This window comes from Furipterus horrens, unplaced genomic scaffold, assembly GCF_987537825.1.
Source record: "Furipterus horrens unplaced genomic scaffold, mFurHor1.1.pri manual_scaffold_6, whole genome shotgun sequence".
Lineage (NCBI taxonomy): Eukaryota > Metazoa > Chordata > Mammalia > Chiroptera > Furipteridae > Furipterus > Furipterus horrens.
This window is the reverse complement of record NW_028327176.1, coordinates 46,748,901-46,766,007: the sequence shown is the minus strand read 5'-3', so window position 1 is coordinate 46,766,007 and position 17,107 is coordinate 46,748,901. Positions and strand designations below refer to the sequence as shown.

The window sequence follows — 17,107 nt, the reverse complement described above, 5'->3', positions numbered from 1 at the left end:
TTTCTTGTTCTTATACCATGTGTGTATCACCAGAGCTCTTGGCTCATTCACACATGCTCGTATAATTATTCCTAAATGACCCTGGTGTGTTGAATGCTTGTGAAGGTTTTGGTAAAATGATGAAATGAAATCTGTGCTGCCTGGGAGGGAAAACACTAAGGTAATACAAGTTTTGAATGTGGATTTTGTGCATATGCTTTTTGTGCTTTCTATGGGTTGGAATGATGTGACTTTCATTGTCAGGATAACTGGCACTGTGCCAGTAATATCTGAAAATGAAATTGCTAGGAAAGTTATTGCAAAATGTAGACATGCACCAGCAGAGTTTGTGTTCTTTCCACTCCCAAGTGCTCGCCGATGGGGCAGGCTGATTGGATATGGTGATAGAGGATCAAAGGGATTTTCGGACGACCATCCTCTGACCTTTCCAAACCAGACAAACACTCAGGGTTGCTCGGAGACATAACAATGTACAGTGACGTGGAGACTTTTGTAACAAGACACAGATGTAAACAACCAAAAACGTGCCCAACTTTGCCCTCTTGATTAGTGGTGGCTTCATCCTTTTTTCCCCCAAAACTAATTGGTGTTCCTTAGTCTTACAAGAATCAGTAGGCTCCTTAAAAAAGGATTTCTATTTCTTTTACATTTTGGGATGCTAGAGACTAACTTCTATGGTTAAGGCTGCTAAAAGCCAAGGGTAAGTGGCCTGTTTGAAAATCATATCCGTTAGTTGATTGTAGAACCAGAGAGCTGAGAATAAGGCTCTGGACTAGCACCTTCTACATTGGCTCTTGCCCTGCCCATCATCTAAGTACAGGAACATGCAGGATTTGTCTCACCCTGGTCATTTAACCTTCACGCATTCATTTGGATGATGACACTTCTATCTTGTAACTCCTATATCCTCAGTCCCTGGCCTAGAAGAAAGGGAGAGAAAACATTTCTTATAATGTTTTCAGAATGAATGAATGAATCTGTATATCAATTATCTATTCAGGTTTTCTGTACATTTTCACATCAGTATACTCTTTTTGAAAAACTGTGGTTTTAAAAAATAAACTGTCATTTAATTTCCATTTTATACACACACTGCAATCACCAACAGCATCAGCAGTGGCACCATCATGATGATTAATGCCAACGGAGTTCACATTGAAAACCATTCACACTCAGTTTTATATTCCAAGGGTCAGCTTCAAAGGAGGGCCAATTATAAATGGCAAATAACACCTCATGGGGCAATATTTATATGGAGACCTTAGAATCCATTTTCTCCAAAGATAGTCTTTCTGATTGGATCATTGCTTGTGGCTGTGGCTAAGATCAACCACCATATATCACATGAAATCTGTCTTTCTCATGCTGCACACACACACGGCATAAAAACATGCCTGTTATTTTCTAATTCTTCTGTTTTCAGTTTTTCTCCTAAAATGGATGCATTGTTTCTAAAAGTACATTATTTCTAAAAGTTTCCTCTGCTTTTTCAGTTGCTTTTCTTGTGCTCCTGATTAGTATCTGCCAGTGTTGTCTCACCCATAATCCAGAGCCTGCCTTGTTTTCCCCACTAGCAGATGTGCAAAGGCACAGTTTTAAGATAGAAGACTGATTAGTGCAGTTTTTCTCCCTTTGAGCTCTGATAAGCCTCATTCGGACTGTGGAGCCAATGTCTCCATCTTCGGTAAAAGGAGATGGCTCCAGCGTCTCTCACTCTTTTTCAGGTTCCTCGAGCTTGTTCTGAACTGAACTGGTAAGTCTTTAGCTGTCTCTGGTCTGCTACAGGCCCAGGGCATGGGATGTGCTGCTTCCAACCAAGAAAAACAAAACAGTGAGGAAACTGCATGGGGAGTGGGCCCCACGGAAAGGAAGGTTTCTGGTTCCCCTCACCCTCCTACAGCTCATGTGCTCACCTGTGTTTGCAGAACATGTGTATGTGTGTGTGTGTGTGTGTGTGTGTCTGAGGGAGGACATTGAAGCAAAAGGGAGGCAGAACTGAGATTATTCTTTATTCGTTGACATTTGATAATACTGTTCGGGCCAGATTTGCATAATTGTTAGAAAGTAAGTTTGTAGTCTAAAACCCTCCTTTACTAAGATGATGCCTTTTATCCTATTTGAGTCAGATTCACTATCTGAAGACACCCATATGATCTACAATGCTGATCAGAAAATCCAACAGAAAAAAACAAACCAACAATCTTTATGGATATAAAGAAAAGTAACCCGAGTTAGATTTGAAATGCTAAAAATATTTTAAACTCAATTACTCAGTACCTGCACCTATACATAATATACTTTATGAATGCAAATGTGTCTGCAACTCTGCAAATGTCTGCTCATCTCTATGGTGACATCACATCAGTTTTTACTTATCTGTCGACAACCGAGTGTTCTCAATATCCCCGTGCAGATTCTGATATAGAAAGCAGAGTGCAGAAAGGGGAAATATGCGGTGAGGGGCCCAGCAGGTCTGATGTGGTGCCGCTCGGTATGTGGGAAGCTGAGGCCTGATGAAATCTGAGAGCTGTTTCTACTCAGCTTCCTCGAAGTGCTTCCTCCAAACCGTCTCATGGGATCCTTGGACCAAAAAGAGATGGCCTTGACTCCCACCTACCTCTGCTTTGAAAATGTAAACCTAAAGGGTCCTGGATGGCTAGGGTTTGGGAGCCTGCATTTTTTTTTTATACTTTCTTTTGATGCGAAACACGTCAAAAGAAATGGTCAAAAGAAATCTGGGTTCTTTGTCAGACCAGCACATTCAGGTTGCGACAGGCAGTTTGTGAAATCCTCTGCCCGTCCCTCTGCAGACCATCTCCACCCTGAGCAGAGGCCTCGGGATGGCTGCAGGTGCACAACTTGACTTATTTCATTCCTGGTCTTCCCTCCTTTGCCTGGAGAATATGTATGAGGCAATCATTGCTATGTGTCATGATAAGCCAGTGCCCTAGAGAATATTACCTAACCCAGCTCCACCCTGTGTGAGAAGGAGTTTAACCCTAGAAAGTTCCTTGAATGGGCCCCAAAGGAGGCCTAAAAAACCACCACAGAGAGAAGAGATTCCCGTCTATGGATGGAAGGCCGCAAAGGAGGGAATGTGGTGTAGTAGACACACTCCCTCTTCTACCTTGACAGATGACTTAAATATACTTGATAGCTTTGGCTTTTAAACACAAACACATATTCTCAATGCCTCCTTTCCTACCTCCTGCCCATGCACACACGTTTGCCTGTTTTACACACACACACGCACCACCATCATGGCCACCGCCACCAGAGCCATGTAGCATAATCGAACAGATCCAATCTTAAATCCTGTTGAGCTATTTCAGAATTGTATGGCCTTACACGTGTTGATGCGGCATGTCTCCGATTCTCCAGATGAAAAAAATAAATAGTAACAGCTCCCTCATGTGGGAGGTGGTGGGGGTTAAGAGAGGAGAGGAAGTTTCTCACCTAGAACCTTGCCCAAAGATGGGCACTCCGTCAAGGTAAATGTCCATCCACCTTCCTCTCATCCCCACCTTTGTTTCTCCTTGAATGAATCCTATGTGCTGTGCTCATAGCCTCTCATTTCTGGAGGTCTTCATGTTCATGAACTGTCCTTCTTTCCTCCCATTGGAGGGCATCTTGCCTCCCTGCACTGTAATGGTGGCCCTACAGCCCCTCCACGGCCTGCTTCTGTATCCAACAGCTATACTCTTAGGAAGTTTACCTCCTTCCTTCCCTCCATCTCTCCTACTTCACTTTAAAAATACCTGGATGAAGAAAGCATGTTGCTGGGAGTGCTTTCCTCAGCAAGGCCGCTTTCCCCCTGGATCTCAGGCAGTCATCTAAATGTAGGCTTCATGGACTGAAACCGAGGACCACGGAGGGGCTGTCCCTGCAACTGCTCAGTTGCTTTCCTCTTTGGAGCCCAGGGTCTGTGCTCCCCAAACGAAGATCCTTTTCACTTCAACCCAGTGGAATAACACCTATTTCAAATATATTATTTGATGAAAGCAGATGTCAGCAGATACTGCCTATGTAATTGATATTTGATTTATTCAAGATTTATGCATGCTGTGCCTTAGATTTATTAATGATAATCCCTGGCTCTTGTGTTTAATATAGTGGAACCAAAACATAATTTGCCAGGATCAGTCAGAAATGCATCAAAGTGATTAACTCTACATGCAAACCATTATCCAGTGACATCCCTACTGTGCACAGTGCAAGAGGAGGCAATAACACAGTAATTGGCTTCACTTATGCAAGTTAGATATTTTCTGTGATTGCTAGTAAAATGTGGTCCCTTTTATCTTTGATTCTGCGGCTCCATATCCCTCGTCATCCTTTGATGCTTCTTTTGCAGGCAGCCTTCTCCTGAACTGAGCAGGTGTGCACACACGCATACACAATGTCCCACCCCAGCCATCACGTGGTACGGAAGTGCAGAGTCTTCTTACTAAAACAGACAGGAGGGTAACTGTCCTTTTCAGGAGGCCTCCCAGCGAGTTACCACCCCTGGTGGGGATGAGGGACCACCTCTCTCCCCCACAGGAATGCCAGTAAGCAAAAATCATGTCCCAGCAATGCTCTTTACCTGCAGCTGTCACCTATATCAATCAATACCCAACAGTCTGAAAAAACTCTGATATCTTGGAGTAGACATTTGTAGCTATGCAAACAATAGGGGATGCCTATTCATTTATGTTTGTTTTTTGTTTCGTTTCAGCTAATTAAAACTTCATTGTATGAACAACCTTTTATTATAAGATTATATCCTTCTCTCTTATTTGTTTTAATTTTTTTTCTATTGTGAGTTGCTGATAATAGAAGGTAAGGGAAGTTCTGATTTTAAAATTTTGGTAGTAAAACTAATATACACACGTGGCAAAATATCCAGTCTACGAAATGTGTGAAATGAAAAATAGAAGTCTCCCTTCTCTGTTCTATCCTCTCTCTCTAGTCCCTCTCCCCAGAGGTAATCACTGTAACAGCTTTTAGTGTAGCCTTCCCGAAAATGCAAACAGTATTCCTACAAATATATGCACCATGTGTTTTTCATTTAATACTGTATTTTGGAGATGTCTCCCTGTTTCCACCAGGATAGCTCCATTGCTATCTATCATTTTTAATTGATTAAGGTGCTGCCTGGCCTGGAAATGCTGTGCAGTAAGCTTTATACTTGAAATCATTTAAAAACTCCAACCTGGAAAATGGATCTACAATTTAGAACAAAGTGGCATCTTGTGAGGGCTTACGGCAAGATAAAAACACATACTGCATCCCATATTTTATAGCAAAACTTGCAAAAGGTCCTTGATTTCTCTGTTGCTTGGAATGTCATGTGTCTTCAGGGTGTCTGGTGGGACATGTCCACGCATCAACATGACATCTTGTTGGGGGAGGGCATTTCTGACTCCCGGGTCTAATGCCAGGTTTACATTGGGGTTTTAGCGATTTAGCAATACACCGGTAAACACTGTTGACTCTGTCTACCTCATGCATCTAACATGATTCATGACTAATTTAAAATGAAGTCACAGGATGCTTTTGTTTGGTTTCTTCATGGGACAACACCAATTGTTCTTTATTAGCTTCTCTTTTGCTCCCCAAGTAGTATTAGAGGTATCTTAAGGGTGTGCAGGGTTATTGTCTCTGATCACAATTTATCTGTTACTTGGTTTTTATTATTTTTCTACAACTCTTTTAAAAGATGGTTATCTTTGTTTAGGTTTTGCTTTTTAAGCCCTCCAAGATGGGCTCATTATTTCATGATTCTGGTGCATTCCTAAACTCTGAAATCAGCTCTGCACAAGTATTTAAGAATAAATGAGCTCTAAAAAACAAAATAAAAGAATATACAGGAACAACTCACAAGGGCATTCTTCTGCATTTTTAATGCCACGAGAGAATTGCAGTGAGAATCAAATGGGTACCTTTGGATGTTTCCTTGTTTGTTTGTTTTTTTCAATCACAATGAACAATTCCCATGTACTGAGTGGCGTTCTGCGTGGACTGGGTCAGTAAATACACATCCCAGTCTTTGGTCCTTAAGAGCAATCTCCACTCAGCAAACCCACCTTGCTCCTGAGCTGTGGACGCAGCAGTTTGCTCTCTGGACTCCTTTCTCTGAGCTGCTACAAAAGCTAGTCCTGCTTCAGGAATCCAAGTGGTCTATCTTTTCTATCCTGAAAGTTCATTGGTTCCTGCTTCTGAGTGCCATGCTCCATGAAGCGCTATAGCTTTGCTGGGCAACAGGCTACAAGACGAGGTCTAGCTGGACTCTCTTTGAAAGGCTGCCACAGAGCTTGGCACAAAGAAATTAGAACAGAACTAAAAGAAACCCAGGAGAGTGGTTTCAAACTGTAAAGTATGACTGACAGTTGTCACAGTCTTCTGACTCGCAGGAGATAAGGGGACCATTGCTGGTACAGAAGGCAGGGATCGGTAGGCAGTTTGCAAGCTGGTAACCATTATGGTGAGCTGATCCCTGAGCAAGGCTCACCTGGGAGCAAATCCAAATCCAACTATATATGCTTCTTCTAGCTGAGAGGTCTCAGGAAGAACACTTAACCACTCTGGACCTTGGTGTTTCCTCTAGGAAAAATGTCTACCTTGGGTGCTATTGTGAGAACTAGGAAAATGTGTGTGAGGAAGTGCATATTAGGAAAATGATACATGATGCTAGCAGAGTGCTTGGCACCTGATGGATAATGCTCTCAGTGATGGCTGATTTGGCTCAGTGGATTGAGCATCGGCCTGCGAGCTAAGTGTCGCTGGTTTGATCTTCCAGTCAGGGCACATCAGAGAAGGAAAACTCTGACTCCAAAAAACCTCCGCTGCCTTGCGGCATACCTCTTCAGGGGAAAGGCTAAGGGAGTAAACCCTGACAGAAAATCCGGAGCCGGAGTCCCTAAGGCGGTTTGACGTTGTAGTCAACACCGGCAACTCCTGCGGCGCACCTGAAGCCAAGCTGTATTGACTCCGTCTTTCCCTTGGATCCTTCAGCTGCGAAGAGAGGGGGGGTCTGCTGCATGGGCAACAGCAGACCCTCCATATCACCCTGCCCAGGCTCTGTAGCTTCAGCTTCACTGGAGAGGACACTCCAGCGTCATCGCAAGATGTCGATTCAACACGGGAGGAGACAGATACCGTGTCACTCCCGAGTCGGACTGCACAGCCATTCTCGGTGGTGCAGATAGACTCTTAAGAAGCTACACCATCGTCTCTCGAGACGGACGGCTGCTGACGATGAGAGTAACCTTACTATTCAACAAGATCACAACATTCCAGCCACTAGCCATTTTCTCAGGGATAGGCTATGAGAACTTCAGATACCTAAACTGTGCTCTGGAGGACTCATGACATCTCCAGGCCACTGGCTATTCACTGTCTACCGCCATGGTCTTCAGGCTTACTACCCCTAAAACTCTTGTGCTTCCTGTGAACCAGTGATATTGACAATCCCAAAGGATGTGTTTTGCTGGTGTTTACTGAATGCAGGTCCAATACCTAGGCTCAAGGAGTATAATAAGGAAGAAATGGATGGAGACCCTCAAGCAGTCAATGCTTAATTTATTTCAAACTACCAGAGGAAAGTCTGGCTGAGGCTACTTATATTTTGTAAAACGTCAGTTCCCCCTCCTGGAAGTGGGTCCTTTCCTTCAAGAGAGCACAGTCCATGTTCAAGTTATGCTGTGTTTAGGTAGGTGCTGCAGGCTTATGTAACTTCTTTTACTTCTGAAACACTCTTAAACTTGAGGCAGGTTGGTAATTTTTGAATTATCCATAATACTCAATTAGGTCTGCACGATATCAAGATATCAGGATGACAAGATATTCAAGGTTCTTCTGGGCTACCAAGTCATAGATGTTTGTAAAAGGTTAGTCTGAAGGAATCTTAGAAATCCTTTATCTTAGCCTCTTGGTTTTCAAACAAAATCCTGTGCAGGATACCAGTACATGGCAATTGACAAAAGTGTAGATACTCTCCTTGGAAGCAGAGAAGAGAATTCCCCTCTGGGCCACCCTGGGACCTGAACCACCTTTGAAAACCACCTCTGTCTAATTTAATTTTCACCCAGCAGGAGAGGGCTATAAGGCAGCTCTACCTTGAACCATGGTAGTTTCAGCAGTAGGTCCACTCTAGGCCTACTGGAGGTGGAGTCCGTGCCTTTGTGCTTTAATGGTCCCTCCTGATGGCTTGAGAACCAGTCCTCTAAGAGCCTTTCAGTGACTACTGCAGGCTCACTTAATAAAACTCAGCTCTGGTAGATGGCAAGGCTAGCCCTCTATAAATCTCATTGGGAGTGTGGGGTATGCATCTGTCTTAGCAGTGGCTTTTTTCTATTCCATACAATTTAGTACCATTTCAGAGAACCCCGAGTCTGTTATACTTTGGAAAAAATTCAAATGGAGGTTCTTTTAGACAAATGACTTACAATCAAGAGATTTTGATTCCTACAATAAATTACTTTAAATGGATTTGGCCAGTAGCTCAAACTGTTGCAATGGGATTACAAAAACTGTATTTATTTCACAAAATTATAATTTGTCAGTTATAAGAATAAAGCACACCTTAAACTTAAAGAGTGATTTTTAATTTTTAAAACATGTTTCCCATGCACTATCACTTTATAATACCCTCTCCTGACACCCTACAACTTCCCCTTCCCATTTTTCAGGAGTGAAAAGTGAAGAACAGAGAGGTTAGGTAAGATTTCCTAGGCCACATACCTAAATAGTGGCAGAATGAATATCTGAACCCCCTTCTGATACCTAGCCCACAGTTCTTCCTGCGCTAGGGAATATATTAGACATTTCCTTAAGTCGTGAATTTACAGCAGATCAGTTTCCTCTGTGGAGCTTCATTCTTTTCTCTCCTGTTGTTCATCACTTATAGTAATAAACTTCATAAAGGGCTTAAAATTGTTGAATTCCCATTTTACTGATTAGTTAGGGAGCTCCCTGCCCCATCTTGGTGACAGGTGAGATGTGAGGTGTCATAACTAAGGCAACTATTCCCTTCTGATCCTACTGGTGGGCATCTGTTTCTAGTTGTAACTGGCCAAACGCTCCCTTTGCAGGAAAACTAATAACATCTTAACATATGGTCTTGAATCTGGGCCGCCTAATGACCTTGCATGGAGATTAATTGAAGGTGTTAATGGCACAGTTCCCAGCCAGGAATGTCAAAATACTGGCTTGGCCTCCTATGTACATGTTTTAAGAGGATTTTCTATTGATATTGAATGGGATTAACGTTAAATATAAAAAAAAAATACTACAACTTCAGTAACCACCTGTGAAGCAAGTTTCTATAGCTAAGGACTCTGGATTAGTGCTCCAAGCAGGGTGCAAGATAATGAATTTGACATCCCATTTTGACTCCCTGGGAGAAATTCCCAGGATGCAATCTTCTTAAGTGAAGGTATTATAAGGAGCAAAATTCTGTGGAGGGTGAAAAATTCATTCTATGACCTCTATATGACTGTGAATGGAAAATGCCATTAGAGATTAGAGTTGATTTATGGGTTCTGTACTATGACTGCTCCCTCCTCATCTCACTCAAGCAGGAGAAATGGGCAAAAGACTGGTGAAAAGAACTATACTTTGAACTATTTTTCTTAAAGTATTTAGAAATATATACAACTGCCAGGAAGTTCTGAGCTTAGTTATCATAATTCTCATGACTTGATCCAGGTGCAAACTCCCCTTCTCTCTATTGCTTCTTTTTTCTATTTTTTTCTTTCTATTTTAACTACCCTAGTACTTGTGTGCTTGTGTATGTGTGTGTCTATTATAATTCACCTTAATGGCTTCTTGTGGAATATAAATTATAAAGACATAAAAGTAAACATAGAATAACCTTCTTTCATGCATATATTTACAAACACATAAACTCACAGGAAGAATGGATTGGATTTTTACAACATTGAGAATTACTTTTACTGGGCTTTTCTTGCCCAGTTTATTCAGCTATTCTGGCCAAAGGAACCATATAAAATATGTCCAAATCAGGTCAACTGCTGGCTACACGACTGACTAGAAAATAACAATTATTGACTCAAACAGAGCACCACCGACTCAATCGTGCCTTAGGGAACAGATCCTTGAAATCACAATTACACAAATCTTTTTAGAGGAATTACTCGGGGCATAGTTCTTGGAGTATTCCTTCTCTGTGCTCTTGTAACCCATGGTACATACAAGTCTCTCTATATCATTATATAGCATTTGTGTATATTTTCTCTGTTCCCACTTGTCCTGACAAACTGTGAGCTTCCTGAGGGTAGAGCTGGGTCTTATTTATCTTTTTAATACCCAATGTTTCCAGCAATGACTGACATACAGTACTAAGTACACGGTTTTGTGGATTAATAACTCTATGTGGTATACAAAGTCTTAGACAATACCATCTTGATTGCAAGGAGGTTATAATATATTTGTGGCATTAGTACTGTTTTACCTAAAACAAGCAGAATAGAATTAATCCATAGTATTACTGACCACATAACACATTTGGTTTCACAAACACACTAAAGCCAGCTAAGTTTGTTTGGGGCACCCAGTAACATACATTTGTGCTTATTGAGAAATATTTAGTAGCATATGAAAAAAAAGAAAAAAAAGAAAAAAAAACCACTCTAGAGGCTTAATTAATCTTTCTTACAAACTTAGCACATTTTGTGCTGTGTACTTGTGCCAATAAGACTCCACATGTGCATTTTGACTTTCCCCCCAAATAAAATTTTCCAAATTCTTTTAAAAAAATGCTTAACCCACTATGTTCAGATGAAAGAAGTAGAAAATGGAGTGGACCAGCTTTATCTAATTTTCTAAATTGAATAAAATGAAAAACAAATAAATGGATGATGAAAAGCAATGTATGTCTGATTCACTTGGCTTTCCTGTTGGTCAAGCCATTCAGGTAATTCAGTTGGGCAGGCTTAAATTCCTTGCACATTTTGCTTTCAAGATCAGGCAGAATGGCCTGCCATCCACTGGGCAGACCGTGGCAAAGAGAGCCACACAAACTGTAAACAAAGGAATGCTGAGTGGAACTATCATTGGCTTGGGCATCTGAGAGTGGAAAAACACAAGTAGAGTTATAAAAAGATTACATGGCCCTGGATATTGAAAATGCACTCTATACTGTTCCCCCCTCACTAAAAGGAGGCGATGCAGAGATACCTCAGTGGAAAAAGCAATTAGTGGTAGGGAATGAAGGTCCTTACTTTTCTTCCCCCATTCTCTCCCTCCCAATCCTTTCAAGTCTCCCTTGGGTCCAATTTGGGAATTCTTGCAAAGGCTAAAGTCCAGCAGTTTAACAGCTATTAAACACAGTTGTAAAAGTGAAGACGCTGCCTGCGAGTTGGGCTCTTGGTAGTGTCAGAGGAACACGGCGAACAGCACAACTCTTTTGCCAAAAGGGAAGAATGGAAGAAGTGAAGGGAGGGGCTGTGGATAAACCAGATTGGGACGTTATAATGGCAACCAGTGGAGCATACGAACTCACTTTGGTACTGCTATTTAGTACCTGTGAAGTCTACCATTATGCATTATTAAATTCATGTATTATTGAATCATGAATCCTTGTTCCCTGATAAGAAATGGAGATGATTTCTTAGTTTAAATGAAAGCCCTGCCTCCTTATTTAAATAAAAATGCATTACTGGCTGCCTAGCATGCTAATCAGAAAGCTGCATTAAGCAGGTAGGACTATGTGAATTAAAAAATAATGAAACAAGACTTTTCAGCCAGACATTGTTCCCTCGCCTGCTTTTCATGACAGCGGATTTCCTACTTGGAGTTGATAAGACAACGGCAAATGAAGATAACAACATGAGAGGGAAATCATTCACTCTAATGGGCTCCACCTGTGCAGACTTCAGCTCATTTACATGGCTGCAGAAAAATTAGAAATCATGCGGCAATTAGTCTGTTCTAGATTATGCAGTGTGTCAACTGATACCACTCAGGAGAGCACTAGTGCTAAAATGGTTTCAGAAGATAAATCTACTCTCCTATACAAACAGTTTTAATTACCTGGAAAACGACATTGCCTATTGAGAAATCTCCATTGTGAACCTGGGCTGCTCTCCTGCTATTTGAATCAGATGTTGGGACATTCCAGTGTTTATGTAATTGATTCACATAATATTTGATGACTTGTTGAAATTGAAATCAGGCCTTTTGTTCGAGTCCTCAGTTGTTCATCAAAAACCTCTTTAATGTCTCCATCAGAGTTGGTCAGGGAAGGGATGGGTTAGATTTTTTTAAAAAATGCTTCTGTTTACTACTTAGCTCTCATAGACCTATACAAATCTGATCATTTATTATACAATAATTTCACACATAAAGCTGGAGTGAACAGATCTACCTAGTGTGAACAATTCCTTATGAATGAAATGTTAAGACCTTTAAGATTTTTGGATTCTTAGTCAGCACAGTGGGATAAAATTTTCCTCTTTATTTTGGCCCTGAAGTATATTTATAACTTTCTTAAAACCATAAAAGTATCTAGAGAAATAATATTCATGAAAATCCAGCTTTTGCATTTATAAGAGATTGCTTAAAGGTTCTGTTTTGATTTGCTTGTGTATAAAAATGTCTGTGTATTCACACTCACTTTAGTCCTTATTATTTTTGTTTTTGTAACGTTTTATTGGGTTTGGAGGTAATGAAATAATTCAAGGTTAATGGAGTCATTCTGTATGAGAAAGTTTTTGTTCTTGGATAGAGGTAAACTCTTGGGGTTTGTCTTTTGTGTGTACTTTTAGGGAAGAAAGGGTCTAGAGCTCTTTTGAAAAATAGCGGGTAAGCACTGAGCATTGTCTGCTACAGTTTGCTCCTGAAGCAAACATAAAGTGTGGCTTCTGGTTGGTGGATGGGAATGGGAGTAGGACAGGCCTTAAAAGGCAGGCAACGTGCACCTTCTGTGACAGAGCAGGGCCCATCTTACCTACAGGTCAAGAAGGCAATCCTCTAACCTAGTGGGATTTCAGCCAGGGTGACCTCTACTGGCCCAGAGAATTTTCCAAACTTGTTTTCTGAGATCAAGTTCCAAGATTCCAATACGACTAAAAATATGGTCTCCAGGGACACTTCAGACAGAACTTTAGGGACTGGTTTTCACTTTTTACCCCAGAAGCATTAGTCGAGTGAGGTTTCCTTCAACGAAAGATTTCCAAGGACATAAATTTAGCAAACATTTCTATAGCCCCTTCCTGAACAATAAAATGAAAATAGTATGCTAACGGTCCTGCAGTAAAGAAACTTGTTGAACCCCACAATTTCCAGATTTATCTGAGCATTAGAAATAGTCCTCCCCACCCTTTTTATAATAGAGCAGTCATTCACAGCAGAATCCAGGAGAACAACTTTGGGTCATACTCCTGTAGTGCGAGATTAAATTGCCAGAGCAGGCTTTGCCTATGGACAGAACACTAAGACATTAGGGCCAGTTTATGGTGCTGGAGAGGACAGAAGCCACTTCACTGGCTGGACAGATTCTCTGAATTCTTTGGCTTATTTCAATGGCCATTTCCTCCCATTTCAACACCTACCTGCGTATGTGCGTGCACACACACACACACATATGCAGGCGCACATCCAAACACAGACACAGACACAGACATACGTAACCTCAGCCACATCAGGTCCAACACAGTTTTGTAGCTGAGGTTCCTTATGTGATCCAATGGACGCAGAAAATGTTTTGAGCAACAATTGTCTCGTTTTCTCAAGGCTGGGACTTAATCAGTACCATTCTAGATCCCTAGGAAAGAAGTTAATTCATTCCTCACAATGAATATCTTCAGGCATCAGGGAATAATTCTCTCCTAGAACCAGAGTACATTGACACTCTAGCAATATTTTTAGGATGATATATTTTCTTTTGGCAGTATCTTTTTCTTATGTTACTTCACCTTCCCGAAAGAGAATGTGAAATGTCTTATGATATAGAATCATGGACCTTTTAGTCTGGGAGGGATCTTAGAGACAGTGAAGTTCCTTGTCCTCGTTTTACAGATGAGGGGAGTAAGATGTGTGGGGATACCCCAAGTTGCTGTGGGTGACACACTGAATCAAGGATGGAACAGGGTTTTTGGACCCAAGTATGTAGCTCAGGTCTTCCAACCCAAGGATGGAGTCTGTTCTGCCACTTCTCTGTACTCTTTGCGGGCAGGAGCCATGATTCTCAGCTTTGCTGTCACCCAGGTTCCTTCCAGGTGTGAGAGGGTGAGCCCCATTCAAGAGTCCTAGCCACAGACATGTGAGTTCATCATCTCAGAAAAGTAGGTCACGCAGCACCCCGAAACTCACTCAGAGAACAACACTGACAGCATTGAGAAGAGCAAGCAGCCAGGAAGTCCTCAGGGGAACTGTGAACGTCCTAGGTGAGAGTAAGAAACTGGGTGAAAGGCAAGTGAGCCAGTACACAGTGGAGCTGCAGTTCCTGAAGGAGCATGAGCATGCAAACTTGTCCCAGAGCTGAGAAGTTCCCTTCCCGGGGGCTAACGTGGCAGCAGTCATCCCGTTTCCAGGGAGATGTTTATAAACAGAGTTCCAGCTGGAGAGCGTGAGCATGCACAGGCAAGGGGAGTGTGAGCCCAGGCTGGGGTCTCCAAGCAGTCTCACACACACAAGGACTCTCCTTGCAGCCAAAGGGTCAAGTCAACATTAAAAAGCAACACAACAGCAGCTAAACTTTATGCTTCTTTGTGCATCTATTTGACAGAACACAAAACATTCCCCAATTACTAGAAACGATGGTGATTCTTCAGATACTAGAATTGGACTGAGAAATATTTTTAAGCATAAGAACATGCAGGAAATGAAAAAAGAAAATATCTATCATTTGATTACATAAAATGTAAACTTTTTGTGTGTTAGAAAATGCAACAGAATCAAAGGCAAACTGGCGAAGTGATTTGTCATCTATATAATAGGCACATGTTTTAACACCTTGTTTGGGGTACGAAGAAAGGTGCCCCATGCTTTTGAAACAGGTAGCATTGGCCACATCAGCTATACACAACCCTTGTGGTAATTTTTTCTTGGCTATGAATGTTCTTTGCTTTTTAAATCTCCTGAGGTGACGCGTGTCCTCCCACAGTTTCTGTGAGCCACTGTTGATTACAGTTATTGGATGATCTCCACAGGCTGCAGTGATATTTATAGCACATTTCATAACATCAAAGGGTGTCTCCTTTTCACCTGCTAACTCTTATCTTCATTTCCTCAGTTACTCAGTGTAGGCACTGGTAGTGACCTCAAAATTTGCATTTAACACCCAGAGTGACACCCTGTGGCAGGCCCAGTGTCAACACTCACACCCATTTTTTAGCCATTTTATATCAAAGGGTCTGCGGAATACATTAAATGGCAGAGCTGATATAACAGATAAAGCCATGTCTTCGAAAATACCGTCGCATTAGTGAGCAGGACTGGCTGAGCAAGTTCCCAGTATGCTGCCCAGAATATACAGTGTTTTCCACCATACATACCAGTTTCCACTAAGAGCATAGTATAGCACTCAAAACATGGGACAAAATTAACATGGAGGCTATCCACTGGAAGCCCAATGAAACTTAGTCCTTCATCTTCTTCTCTAACTCTGTTCACTCCATTGGTGATCTCATCCTGAATTATGGCTCTAAATACCAGAAAGTGATGATACTTGGAAATGTATGTCTCCAGCCCAGACTTGTCCCCTGACGCCAGACTCATATATTCAACTACCTGCTTGACATCTCCACTTGGAAGTCTAAAAATTATCACAGACTTTCAGGTCCTAAATGGAACTCCTGACCTCATACATGCACCACTTCCCTAACTCAAAAAATGGCAATTCCATTCTCCCAGTTGTTTAGACCTCCCTTTGTCTTATCCCCATCTCTGTTTGAGCAGGGAATCCTGTTGGTTATTATCTTCAAAATCTACCCATGGTCTGACCATTTCTCACCACTTACAGTACAACTTCCCAGGTCTAAGCTGCCATCATCAATCACCTCAATAATTGCAATGGTCTCTAACTGACCTCCCTGACTTTGCCTTTGATATCTACAGTTCATGCTCACCTTAGCATCCAGAATCTGTCATGTCAGACCTTTAACAAAGGCTTGCTCTGTCTCTCAGATGGAAAGCACAGATTCTCACAGTGGCCAGAAGACCTTACTGGTCTACTTCTTTCACACAATTTTATAGTCACCTCTGTTTTACTCACCATGCTCAAGCTATACTAAGCTCCTTGAATTTTTATTTTTTAAACACGCAAGGCATGCTTCCACCTTGGGAATTTTTTTTTTTTAATTTATTTTTTCCTTTGCCTGGAAGATTTTTCAATTAGCAATAATCACACCCCGGATAAACCTCGTTGGCTATGACACCGCCACTGAGAAGAGCTGGAGAGATTTTTTATTTTTTTAATTTGTCTTTTCCTTTGCTTGGATCACTCTTCCTCTAGATAGCGGCATGACTAACTCTCTCATCTCCCTTAAGTCTCTGCCTAAATGATACCTTCTCAGTGAACTCTTACACAGACCATTCTAACATTGTAACCTTCATCCTGATAATCACCATTTCTTTCTTAATTTTTCTCCATAGCATTTAGTCTATATGAAATTATAACTTTACCTATTTACTGTCAGTTGCTCTAAAATGTTATCACAATGAAGATAGAGATTTTTGTCTCAATTTTCTTACTGCTATAACTTAGTGGCTAGAATAGTGCCTGGAACACTAAGAAAAGTGTTTGTTGAGTGAATAAATAAAGGAAGGAGAAAAACGTTTACATATATGTTTATTCATAGAAGATTATATGGTCACATAAAGTACATGGTCTTACCTAGATATAAGGATAGTAGAAAATATAGCTTAGCTGTGTGCCTAGAAGGGAGAGTAAAACTAGATATTGGTGAACAAAAGCAGTCTTTATGACATCTTAGATCTTATATATTGATCAGAGAGACAGTAAGTCCCTGATAGATCCTGAATAGGTAACTCATAGAAGAGAAAATCTAAAAAGTTAGCCAACATATAAAAAGAATGCATAACCTCAGTATTGCAAATACGAGTGCAAATTTAAACAAGATAGTATTTTTAGGAAGTTTTT

General features: G+C 41.2%; 1 pseudogene; it reads right to left on the bottom strand.

Annotated features, from left to right (window-relative positions):
- Nucleotides 1-16,319: 16,319 nt before the first annotated feature.
- On the bottom strand, nucleotides 16,320-16,399 carry LOC150006085 (U4 spliceosomal RNA; annotated as a pseudogene).
- Between the last annotated feature and the right edge of the window lie 708 nt (nucleotides 16,400-17,107).